This window comes from Gallus gallus, chromosome Z (genome assembly GCF_016699485.2).
Source record: "Gallus gallus isolate bGalGal1 chromosome Z, bGalGal1.mat.broiler.GRCg7b, whole genome shotgun sequence".
NCBI lineage: Eukaryota > Metazoa > Chordata > Aves > Galliformes > Phasianidae > Gallus > Gallus gallus.
In genome coordinates this window covers 62,421,790-62,435,471 of record NC_052572.1, presented here as the reverse complement: position 1 = coordinate 62,435,471, position 13,682 = coordinate 62,421,790, and the positions used below count along the sequence as shown (strand labels likewise).

The window sequence follows — 13,682 nt, the reverse complement described above, 5'->3', positions numbered from 1 at the left end:
TGTGGCAATCTTTAATCATTAGTGATCTCAAAGGAGAAATAATAGCAGAAAAGCAAGATAGCAGTGACAGAGGTGGAAGTGCACATTTGATGCAGTGTCAGAAGGATCCAAAGGCTAAGGAACTCAAAAGGGAGCCTGTACCGAGATCTGGTATATGCTTTTATCTCCATTAGTGAACTACCTTGCTAGTCTGTTCATCTGTTGTCAGGATTGTCTGTTCCTTTCTATCCTAGTTTCAACTGGTTTAATACTCTTCAGAGCAGATGTGTGTAGATAGGCTCTGTGTTTCAGATTTAGGATGAAAATAAGGTTGGCAATACACTGATGTGTTGTTCTAGAGCAGTGCTGCACAGAGACAAGGACATTTCAAATTCCTGTGCTGCTCTAAGACAGTGAGCAGCTGGGGTGCACAAGGAGCTTGTGGGGGACAGAACCAGGACAGCTGACTCAAAATGGCCAAAGAGTGTTTGGACAGACAGGTTTATATTGATATTATTTGAATGTGTATGATCAAAATACAACAATAGTGAAAAGGACTGTCAAAGTTAAAGGCATAATCTGTTAACACTTTGCCCAGAATCATGAAAGTGACTGCTGCAGTAGGTTCCTATTATATTCGCTTAAATGAAGAGAAAAGAGCCTTAACTTGCATTCATGTATATACCTAAGAACATGAACCAGTCCAAAAGATGTTTTTCGTAATTATCTGAGGCACCTAATTTTGATTGCAGATAAAATTTTCTCTTATTTGAAAACAATCTTAACAAAAGAGATGTTTTATATTAGATATTAATTACTTTTCTAATGAATTAGTGGTTTTCATGCTTTTTTTTTTTTTTTTTTTTTTTTTTAAGAAGAGCTATGCTTTTATTTTGGTAGTTTTTTTACTGTTCTATTTTGTGTATGCTTAATCATAAATAAAAGATATAATTCTGTAATGCTGAGAGATATATGAAGTCTTCCTCTTACACAAGTGTCTGTAAAATTAATGTTAAGCAGTTTTGTGTTGTGCACTTGGACAAAATATGTAATGAGAAGCAAAACTGTATTAAAAAAGTTAGGCAGTGTGCTACACTCAAGAGCAGTCTTACGATCTGAAGCAATACAAGCAGCTCAACATGTGGAACGTATAAAACCAAGCTTAAGAGAATTGAAGGAAAATTGTATCCTCAGATGGGACAAAAAGAATACCAAATTTCTGTAATTTATAATTCTGTTCTTTATACTGAACAACCATAGTTCCCTAATGCCACACAGGGTCAGACTAAACCTTAACATTTCATAAACATCACAAAGAAAAGTGAATCCATAGCTGTTTTGCAAAGATCATAATCCTTCAAAGAATTATGATTAATTTTCTTTGCTCCGTGTTCTTCTTTAAGAGAGTGCCTTGTTCCTTTGTAATAAGAAACTTTTCCGACTTCAGGCATCTCCAGAAACTGAAGATGTCTGAATAGCATTCCCTTTCATCTTCATCTAAGTTGAATTTGGTCACTGTTTTGTTCCTTCATTCTTTACTTGGTTTCTCTTAATCTATCCTACTGGGCAGAAATTTCTTTCTTTATTGTTCTTGTCTTTCAACTGACATATTGAATTTGTTTATGCTTTATTCCATGTGGCAGAACACACTTTGCACTCAAATTAAATTAAATTAAATTAAATTAAATTAAAGTTTTAAAAAACCCACAAAAGGAACAACAGTAAAACATGGAATTTACCCACCTCGATACAAAATGTAAACCATCTGGAAAAAACATTTTGGGTTTTAAAAACTATATTTTCTTTCACTCCACTATTGTATACTTACAGGATAGAACTCAGGATAGGGGAAAAAAAAAAAAAAAAAGTCTTGATTATATAAAATCTTTTCTCTTGCTAACAGTGAAAACAGCAAACACATTACTGACTTGCATTAGTTCAGAATGCTGAAACAGTACCATGTACAGTTCAAATGGGAGCCAGCAGAATTAACATTGCCTGGGAAGCATTTATTTTCCTTGGAGGTGGTTGAGATCAGCTCTTTCAACACCGACGTCTGCGTTTCTCCTGGCTTACTGTTCAGTACAGACAAAATAGTCATTTGTAGTAAAAACCTCTGTGTAGACCTGATTATCCAGATCGCAGGACTTGTCTGGGCTTATGATGGCCTAAGCTTACTTTAACCAATTTTATTTGCAAGAAAAAATGCCCAGACGTCAATTGATTATTATTCTACTTGTTTTAGCTTCACTCTGAGTACAACATATACAGTGAAAATCTACTAAACTTGCATGATCACAAGGTGACAAACATTATGTCAGTTGTAGGAAGCTACTGTGTAACATCAATAATAGCCAGGAAGTGTAGTTAGTAAAAATTTATCTGGTAATTAAAGACAGAGGAAGTAAGAAGACTGCGTTAGGAAACATTTCAAATAAACCCAAGCTGGCCAGGAGGCGAATGTGAACAATGCACTTCTGGTGACATGGTTATGATGCTGATGAGTTGTCCTGGTCCAACTACCACCAATCTAGGCATCATGTGCAAGAAGGTGGCAGTTGTGCAGAGAATTGGAAGAGTGCAGACATCATCACAGAAACAGGGGTAGATATTAGAATGTGTGTTTTTGCATTAAAATCTGCATAACTATGTTAATCCAAGTGCACATGTCTTTGTAACTTGGCTGATAATAGTTCCTTGTTGCTTTCTGATAGGACAGTTGTAAAAGTGGTTGGACTAGGAATTCTCTGGACTATTGCTGTATTATAGTTGTTCCAGGTGAGAAAAATGGTCTGTCTCAGTACAAACCATTCTGTTATGAAGACAATGAACACCCATCCAGACAAAGTGCAAGTGTGCATGAGAGAATACTCGAGAAAAACCTACATATGTTTATGTAATAGTTTCACATTCAATTATTATCAGTTCAGATTCTTCAAAAACATCTTCAAGTCTCCTTCCTTTGCAGTATTATACATTGAATTTCCGTCCTTTAATGATGTAAATATGTTTAATAATGATGTAAATATGCCAATGGACAAGGGTCACCAGTCTGGTGTATGGTTGGCGACCCTGCCCATGGTAGGGGGTTGAAACTAGATGATTTTTGAGGTCCTTTTCAACCCAGGCCATTCTATGATTCTATGAAGAGCCACTGATGTCATCTACCTTCAGTAAGGCTTTTGACATGGCACCCCACAACATCCTTCTCTCCAAATTAGAAAGATATGGATTTGATGGCTGGACTGTTCAATGGACGAAGAACTGGCTACAGGATCGAGTGGTATCCCCCAAGGGTAGGTGTTGGGACAAATACTTTTTAATATCTTCATTAAGACATAACGGGGTTGAGTGCACCCACAGCAAGTTTGCTGATGACACCAAGCTGTGGGGTGCAGCTGACACAGTAGAGGGAGCGGATGCCATACAGAGGGACCTAGACAAGCTCGATCAGTGGGCCCAGATGAACTTCACCAGGTTCAACAAATCAAATGCAAGATCTTGCACCTCGGTCGAGGCAACTCCCATTACCAATACAAGCTGAGGGAATGAAAGGGTTGAGCACAGTCCTGCTGAAAATGACAGGGGGATATGTGTAGATGGCAAGTTGGACATGAGCTAGCAGTGCACCCTCACAGCTCAGAAAGCCAACTGTATCCTGGGCTGCATCAAAAGGGGCATGGCAAGAAGGGTGAAAGAGATGATCCTGCCTCTCTACTCTGCTCTGGCGAGGCCTCTCCTGGAGTACTGCATCCAGATGAGGAGTCCTCAGTACAGGACAGATGTGAACCTGCTGGAGTACATCCAGGGAAGGGCCACAAAAATGATCCTCTGAGTGGAACACCTCTCCTACAAAGATAGTCCAAGAGAACTGGGGCTCTTCAGCCTGGAGAAGGCAAGGCTCCGAGGTGACCTTATATATCTATAAGGTGACCTTATATATCTATGGCCTTTCATATCTAAAGGGGAGATATGAGAAAGAAGGAGACAGACTCTTTAGCATGGTGTGTGGCGACAGAACAAGGGGAAATGATTTCAAGCTCAAAGAGTGTAGGTTACTGTAAGGAAAAAATCTTTTACAATGAGGATGGTGAAGCACTGGCACAGGTTGCCCAGAGAGGTAATGGAAGCCCCATCCATGGAGACTTTCAAGGTGAGCCTGGATCAGGCCCTGGGCAATTTGATCTAACTATGGATGTCCCTGTTCAATGCAGGGGAGTTGGACTAGATGACCTTCACAGGTGTCTTCCAACTCTAACGATTCTATGATTCTGTGTTATAGAATTTAAACTGATATATTATTCTAATAGAGAATCAACATCATTTGATGTAATTCTTGATTCTAGAAGGTAAAAGTGTGGTTTTGATACATTACTATGCTTATTTCTAAAGTAATCTGATAATTGTGTCTGTCAAGTAATTTGTGAAAAAGTATACTGTTGTTATAAGCTTTATGCATTATATCAAGCTGTTATTTAGTATAATATCACTGAAATCAGTTACATTTTTGAGGATCAGTTCACAGAAAATGAAAAATAAAAAGTAATGATGTTACAGTTCCCATGAATTTCTACTGAGATAAAATTATCCTCTATCTTAACAATTATTTTGGCTAATGTCACTAGGGGACCCATTAGAATTCATTTCATGCTGTGTCAGGTGTGAAATTCCACTTCATAAGACATGACTTTACCAAATCTAGATCATATTAGACTAATGGGAAATTCTTTTTCTAGACAAAGTAAATGATGTAGATCTAATCTGTTGGAATTTTGATAAAAATATACCATTTGATATAAGAAATATAATTGGTATAAGTGACAGCTACAGAATCATCTTAAATGGGGATTACTCTTTTCTGAATGGAAAACAAACTGTCAGGCTGAAGAAAGTTCAATAAAGTTCATAATCAAATTGTTAAGGGTAGGTACTGGGACCAATGCTGTGTGCAGAATAAAGCAGATGTCTACTACGATGACATTTCCTGATATGGTAGAGATGAGAGTCTTAAAGACTTAAAGACTGGAAAATCTGCATCAAGTTGATAACATGATAACAGTACACAGATGAAATGTAGTGAGCAGAATTCAGAATTATATTTTTAAAGACTGAGAATATTGATCATGAATTGGACACAGCTAATGAGAAGAAAAAAAAAAAAAAACCCTGAACCACCAGCTCAACCGCTATTTCCAACACTTATCGGGTACAGTATAGTTCTATTAACCAGTCCATGAAACAGATGTGTCTTTTCTTATGTGAACGCATAGAAGAACTCCTTATTGTTTTTTTTTTTTTTCCTTTTGTCAGACTGTCTAAAAAGGTAGATTAAAATGCTTTATTCCACTAAGTACAGCAATTCCAAATAAGTAGTTGCTAGTTTAAAAGCAAAGGAATACAAAATGATGCTGTGTAAGCTGGGAAAATATCAGAAAGGATGGGTCTGAAACTATTTTCAAAACATTACAAAAGACCACTACATTTTAAGATACAATTTAATCACTTTCTGTGGGAAAAGGAAAAGGAAAAGGAAAAGGAAAAGGAAAAGGAAAAGGAAAAGGAAAAGGAAAAGGAAAAGGAAAAGGAAAAGGAAAAGGAAAAGGAAAAGGAAAAGGAAAAGGAAAAGGAAAAGGAAAAGGAAAAGGAAAAGGAAAAGGAAAAGGAAAGGAAAGGGAAGGGAAGGGAAGGGAAGGGAAGGAAAGGGAAGGAAAGGAAAGGAAAGGAAAGGAAAGGAAAGGAAAGGAAAGGAAAGGAAAGGAAAGGAAAGGAAAGGAAAGGAAAGGAAAGGAAAGGAAAGGAAAGGAAAGGAAAGGAAAGGAAAGGAAAGGAAAGGAAAGGAAAGGAAAGGAAAGGAAAGGAAAGGAAAGGAAAGGAAAGGAAAGGAAAGGAAAGGAAAGGAAAGGAAAGGAAAGGAAAGGAAAGGAAAGGAAAGGAAAGGAAAGGAAAGGAAAGGAAAGGAAAGGAAAGGAAAGGAAAGGAAAGGAAAGGAAAGGAAAGGAAAGGAAAGGAAAGGAAAGGAAAGGAAAGGAAAGGAGAAGGAGAAGGAGAAGGAGAAGGAGAAGGAAAAGGAAAAGGAAAAGGAAAAGGAAAAGGAATATATTTTTGCCTGTAACACAAGATTAGACTTAGAGGAGATAGATTATTTTCAGTCTTAGTTTTCTAATTTTAATAACTACCAAATCGGAAAATTTTATGAAATCTAAATTAGGAATGGTTCCAAATGATTACCTTTGGTGACCTTATTGCAGAAAACCCACAGTGTTTTCATGCCTTTGCACTTGTTTGGATTAAATCAGCTGTAGTTACCAACTTCTCCTTATGCACAGTTTTCTTAGGAGACTGATGATGCTTCCCATCTTCTGACTGCCAAACTAGGTCTTCAAACAACTTGCATGTGCTATGTATATTTGTTCACACCTGTGTGTGAGTGTGAATTAGATAGATCAAGACCTTTTTTTGCAATACAGCATACTGCAGAAAGTGACTCATAAGCAAGTAAGTCAGTGTTACCTAAATTATACTGGACCTCATGACGTACCCTGGTTATGTATGGTGAGAAATGTACTATACACTGAACCAATATTTCTTTCAAATAACTGTTGACAATATCCACTAGTGGACCTCATTGAACAAAACTGCTTAAGTAGACACTTTTCCATTGAAGAAGTCTGTGTTTTTCAGATGCATGTGGCATTTTCTTCCTTTCTCTTTTTTCTTCCCTTCCTTAAGATCAAGGAGGTATTTGCAGCAAAGAAGTATTGTTCCAGATAACCTGATGACTGAACTTACACATGGACTGCAGAAATCTTATGTGAACCACATTTTCTTGGAAATTAATGGCAGTCTAACAGAGGGTGAGATGAAGAGCACATAAAAGGAGCCCTCTGGGTATAAACAGGATGGGGTGATATACATTATCTTAATGTAGCAATGGATTTCATAATGATCTGTAGGCAAGAGTGAATGGTGAAACACTTCATCTACATCAGACTTTTCTCAAGCTGATCACAGCATGAAATGACAGGCAGCAGCTCTTTTTTCCATTGCCCTTGTATAGAATATCCTGCAGGGATTAAGCCTATCCCCTCTTCTCATTAACACTTCTAAGATCCCCATGACAGGACATTTGACACTGGTCTGTTATGCTTTCAGTAACTTCATAACCCTTCATTTTATGTCTGAACAGTGACACAGTTGACAGCCTGGCAGATATTACCATGCCTGATTGACAGGAGTTAAGCACCTAGACAACTGCTGTTCTTAATATTAACAGTTCCAAGATGCAGAAAATGCTTTAAGGAGATAACTGAGAAGGTAACATCTTCCCTCCAACAATGAAAACCTTTCCTTTGTTGTTAACAAGAAGACTCAGATGCTTGTAACAGTGTATATTACTTGTATTTTTTTACTGCAAGAATATTGATAGTATAATTTTTTCCACCTCTTGTTTGGGATAAAGAAATTCTAGATTTGGATCTTTTTACCAGGACAACTGTTATTTATTTCTGCCATTTACTAAATTAGAAAGGTTTCATTTCTGCCAAGTAGTTTATCTGTTGGGCAGAAATCTCTTGCTTTTAAGAACAGAATATTCCCACATGCTATCTGAATATTTGAGATTATCCTGGTGTTACAGAACAACAAACCAATCAGAGAATCTCTGTTAAGCATATGCTTCTTTGGCATAGCAGTATATTATGGATGTGCTAATGCCGTTGAAGCTAGATAATTACTCATAATTAAATAACAGGATGAAGAAAAAAAAAAAAACAAAAAAAAAAAAACCCAAAAATTGTATTGCTATATCAGAATTGTACTTCCTTCTTTTTTTTTTTTTTTTTGCTCACCCTTCAAAACAAGCAAACAAACAAACAAGCTAAAAGAAAACAAAACAAAACAGAAAAAGCAAGCAAACAAACAAACAAAAACACCAGCAAAACCTCCTCAAACACTAAAATACAAGTTTCACCAAGTAATGGAAGTTTAAGAAGAAGCTGATTCCATTCTATCCATATGTTCAATAGTTATATCAGTAGGTGATTGCAGCAATGAAAACTCTTCTTATTAAATAAAATGGTCATCCAGTTTTTTAAAAGAGAATAGTCTTTGGATCTATTGGATCTCAGTCTTTGAAAAGACATTTTTGTCTAAATAGTTTTGTCCAATTATAAACAAGCTGATAGCTGGATTTTTCAGCCTTCTCTATGTTAACAATATCTTAACTATATACCAACAACAGTAAGATACTTAAATTTCTTGTTGCAATTTATCTTGAATTTTGATCACAGACTATGGTTCTTGTTCTAAGCTTATTTATTATTATTCTTATTATACTGAGAACTTTTATTCCAAACACAAATTGTTTCCTTAGAAGCAGGCATGTTCACTTCAAAGGCCATATTTTATTTAAACTCATTTCTCAGAAATTTAGATAGAAATTCAGATATTTCATTTGTCTGTTTGTTTTTTTCTAAGGAAGAATGTTAACATCAAATAACGTTTGAATTCTCTTCTGCATTACACCAGCACTGGATGGAGATTTCCTTAGTCCACTAGAAAATGCAAAAATCTCTCCCACCTACATTCACTGGTTCAGTTCCAGTGGCAAGCTATTTTATTTGACACTGATGTTTTGTTAAGGTAGTTCAATTGCATCTATCATAGCATAACGATTTTTGTTCAGTGGTGCAGAATATTTTCGCAAACAAGTCTCTTCTGGTCTCTGGGCAGCTTTCACGCTGTTCCACTCAGTTTGATGTGATGCCAAGAACTTTGGTTTTACTTCTTCTGTAAAATCTTATCTTCAGCATATTTTATTTTCTATGTGAGAAGAGTTGAAGCAAATAAAAGAAGTTTATAGTGTGCTTTCTAGAGGATAGCCCATGTGAATCATTCTACTACAGTGTCATTGAAAAAATAAGTTATTTACTGGTACTGGTTAGTTATATAAGTTATTTACTGGTACTGGTCGATTTTTTCTTTCAATCCCAGGACACTACAAAGATAAGAGCAAGAGTTCAGATGCCTCTGTTTTCAAGCTGCAGAAAACAACTGTGAAGAATCCAGCTAAAAGCATAAAATAACTTTCAAATTAGCTGATGGGATTTTAGGTACCTGACACGCATTATTAGCAAAGATAGCAAAATAAGACACTGTTTTTTTTTTTTAATAGTAAATACTGAATACTTATTTGATCCAAGTTTTGATCTCCTGTAGCCATAAAATCTGTAAACCAATGAAAAAAACTTCCCAGTTACTAGAAATACATTTAATTTTTCTTGTTTTGTTAAACTTACTTTAATGTCATGTTTCAAGCTCAATAATTTTTTAGGGATAAAAGATATAGATGTGGAAATAAATTCTATACAGTTTGATGGACATTTATTTATTTATTTATTTATTTATTTATTTATTTATTTTTGCCAGAGCCATAGCAATACCCTTGTCCAAAAAAAGATTTAAAAAATTGAAAATTATTGATTACTTAGTTCCCATTGCAGTTATAAGTAGATGCCTTAATTATAATATTAAAATGTTCCTTGTAAGTATATGAGTGTTAAAACTGTCTTAATCAGAACATTCATTGCAATGCCATAGAGGGGAAAATAGTCAATATGCTGCCATCAGATTATTAACCAGAACTTAAAACAATTTTTATATCAACCAAAAAAATCAACCAAATGTCAAGCCAAGAAATGAAGCAAACACAACACCCTGCAATTCAGCAGGTCTTAGGAGGACAGTTACAGAGAATGAGTTATTATTTAGTTACTAAATGTAATATTGAGAGCTTTCTCTCAGTGATTTGAAATCAACTGAGAATTTGTATTTTTTTTGGAGCTGCCAAATTCCTCTCCCAACAGAATTATCAAGAATCAGATGAAGTTTAACAAGAATGATGGCCGAATTCTGCACCTGGGATGGAGCTGAGCTTTGCCCTCTGACAACAGCGACAGGGCCTGAGGGAATGGCATGGAGAAGGGCAGGTGGGGATTAATGAAAGGACTCCCCAGGGCAGTGGACACAGCCCTAAGTTCTAGTTCTGGAGTTCTAGTAGCATTTGGATACCATTCTGATATAGAGCTTAAATTTGAGGTGGTTCTTTGTGGAGCCAGGGCAGATGATTCTTGTGGATCTCTTCCAACTCAGGATATTCAGTGATTCTCTAGTTCTACATTTCTACCATCTGAATCCATGGTTTGGCTCTAGATTGATTTCATACACACACGCAAGTCATAGACTTAAAAGAACTCCTAATGCACTGACAGATATGAAACGGGTTCTACAAAGCTAGTCCAGATTCTACAGAACATTGTTCTAGGAATATACGCTTTACATGCTAGAAACTAGATTATCATTTAAAAGAATGAGCTTCAGAGCAAAGTTATGTTCCTTGGTTGAAGAATATAATAATTCAAATCATAGTCCGCTGTAGGGAATTATGTTTGTTGTGATTAATAATATGAGAAAATATTTCTGTACTGTATTTTTTCTCCATTTTATTGTTTCCTGTAATACTTTACTTAAAACAAACAAACAAAAAAACACCTGTAATAAAGAGGTGGGGGTTTTTGAGTTCGAAATGAACTGAACCAAATTACTTTTCTTTCTCCTTTATTAAACAACAAATTATTTTCTCAGTAAAATAGCTTTAAATATCAAAGAAAGAAAGAAATGGGATAGATTCCTTAAAGAAGCGTACTTCTGGGATAAAGGCAGACAGGGAGGGGAAGAAATGGAAGGGGGAGGGGGAAAGGGGCTTAGAACAGGGGACTTTTGCTCCCTTAGAGCAAAGGGAGAGGAGGAGAGGAAAACTATTTGTTCTTAAATGAAATAATTTAACTTCAGCATGACCCTGTGCAACAAATTCTACACATTTTAATTGCTATTCTTATAACATCGCCATCACTTTCCATAACGTTATGGAGAAATATAGGTATCTTTTATACCAAACCTGGCCCTTGGCATCACCTCAGAGAAAAAAAGGTAACCATTCATCACCTAAAGTAAGGGCTACAATCAGTTTCTGAGTATAACATTGCACTATCAAATATGGGCATTCCTTGGATTTTAAAGAAAGATACATTTCTGTCTCATCTTACATTTGAGCAATTGTAACCTGCTTCTGAACTCTGCCACAGAGATGGTAACGGTGAGAGTTAAAAACACACAGCATCATCCCAAAAAACATTCTTCACCCAGTGGTTAACGTATGCTGAGATTGTAGGTCTTCTATTTCATTTTTGGCACGACAGTTGTCTGAGAGTTTATGCAGCCACACAGTATTTCACTAACTGAGAAGATTATTGAGCACATCCATGGAACATCCTTTCATAGTGATTTTTAAAATAAGCTTTTTCTCTGTCTCAGGACCAGGATATTTAAACTGAAGGTCTGGAAGGCCACCTACAAAGCAAAAAAAAATCAATAAGGCTGAGTGCTTTGGAAGATCCATGTTTTTTCATGCCATTAAGGTGCCTGTGAGAACAAATAAAATCCATAAAGGCATAACTATCAAGTTATATTCACTTCATTTATACCTACCTTTGTGATCATTCAGCTACAGAAGTAAGTGCTTAAATGAATGGGGACCATACAACTTGTTTAATAAAACAGAAAGAAAAAGATATTCTAGTTTCTTGGCAAATAATGCAATAATATATGGTTCTGAAAGTCTTGGTTAATAATATTTAAAATGCTGTTACAAATCACATAGAGAAGATGAAGAAAATTATACAGCTTGAGCCTTTTTGTTCATTCTGCAAATTCAAAAGACATGTTCTTATATGTACATATATACGTGCATATATTTATATATTTATATATATATATATGTAATTTCACTGCTGAAGTCAAGGGAAATCCTCCAGACTAAGTGATAAGTGACCAAGAAGGAGCTGAAGTGTCCTACACAAAAAGGACAGTAATCATTTTAATTTATACAGATGAAAATTACCCAATCTGTAGTGATGTGCTTGTGGTTATCTTTCAGAAACATTCAGGGAAGACTCTGCTGCTATTGAAATGACGTAAATAATCAGAAAATTAAGTTGTAGATATATGGAATCTATAATAATTTCCAGCCTTTTATTAGCTACTGTAAAAATATGACCTAAGTTTAATAATGTGGGTTTCAGAGAGGTGATAAGTAGATATCATCCTGCTATATTCTCAAAGATTTTACATTCCATTTTCTCCCTTATTTTCCTAGTTCTTCAATTTTTGTTTATCAGTATAATTCCTTCAAAAATACCTTTTCAATTTGCCCTGTTTTATGGGTAGATGGAGGTCTCACACATTGCTGTATTTGTTGCATTTTATGAAACTAGGCAGGAGTAAGTGAAGATGGACTGTATATACCTTAACTGTAAAGAAAATGGACCTCATGTACAGCTGGAAATGAGAGGAGGGGAAGCCTTACAATTGCATAACCCAAGAGTAAATTTCCAACAGTAGTGCTCTGCAACTGCTTAGAAATTAAAATCAATCAGCTATAGTAACTTTATCTTTAAGAAAGCAGAGTTAATTATTTCCAGCTCTTATAGAACATTAATTCTCTGTAAGTCAGATTTACTGGCTACACCTGTGCTAATAAATAAAACAGATTGAGACTTGTTCTCTGCCCATAAGCCAAAAATAGGACAAGTCTCATCCATACAATTAAAATTTACTTCCTCCCAAAACAGGGTTCCCTTGTGAACAGTATCATCTATCGAGACTACCCTGTGCTCTTGAACTGTGTCCAGCAGCTTCCTGGAGGAGTGCTGGCAGGCACAGAACAAAGCTGTGTCAGAAACCACGTAAAGAACTTAAAAATATATACAGTTGCTTGTTTATAACTGAGCTATATGCCTTCCTTTTTAGGATTGCTACTACTGTGTATAACCACTTCAGGAGACTTACTAATACAATCTTTGAGAAATTTGATCAAATTGCTGGATTCAGGTTTGCACAAGCCCCGATTAATCTCTGCCAATTTTAGTTACTTAAAAAGAAATCTAACCTACATAAGTTCTAAACTTCCTATATTAGAAGACAATAAACTACTTGATGCAAACACATTGTCTATATCTCTATAGTGTTATAAGAAGCTTTTGAATATTACCTTGATAATTCTCTTTCAGGATTCTATAAGCAAGCCAGTTGTGTCTTTCATCATTACTGTTTTCAGAGCACAGATGAAGAACATATCTCTCTCTTCTTCAGCCTTTGGAGTGTCCTTGAAGTTTAGAGATAAATCCTTCCATCCCACACATTTTGCTCCATGAATTTTAGAATTGCTGATTTCCATCTTTCACGTGAAATCCATCAGGCTATGTCTGATAAGACATAGCTTTACCTTTTCCATCCTTTCCACCTTACAACTATAAAAGCCCTATTTGACATTCTCTCTTACTCCAAACCCACCAGAAGACTGTTAATCATTAGCTCTTCCCAGTTTTGAAAGACTGATGTTAAGAGGTTTAAAGTTTAGTTTTCCAGTTCACAACTGAAAATATAAACTCAAGTGTTTTTCACTGGACTTTAGGTGCCATGTTGTCCTACTTATGAACTGTGGTGAATTCCCCAGACGGCAGCAGGTACTGCTGTCAGTAGGAGTCCTGAAGTTTTCATAGGTCACCTCACTTGCACAATTTTTCGTCCAGCTCCAATATTAGATTATTTGAGATCAGTGTGTGAGGACTCCTCTCCCACTGACAGCA

General features: G+C 35.9%; 1 long non-coding RNA gene across 1 annotated transcript; it reads right to left on the bottom strand.

Annotated features, from left to right (window-relative positions):
* Positions 1-10,576: 10,576 nt before the first annotated feature.
* Positions 10,577-13,347, bottom strand: LOC121108453. The gene is made up of 2 exons (XR_005842973.2): positions 13,085-13,347; positions 10,577-11,385 (listed from the first exon to the last, which is right to left on the bottom strand). It is a non-coding gene; the product is annotated as an uncharacterized LOC121108453 (long non-coding RNA).
* Positions 13,348-13,682: the final 335 nt, after the last annotated feature.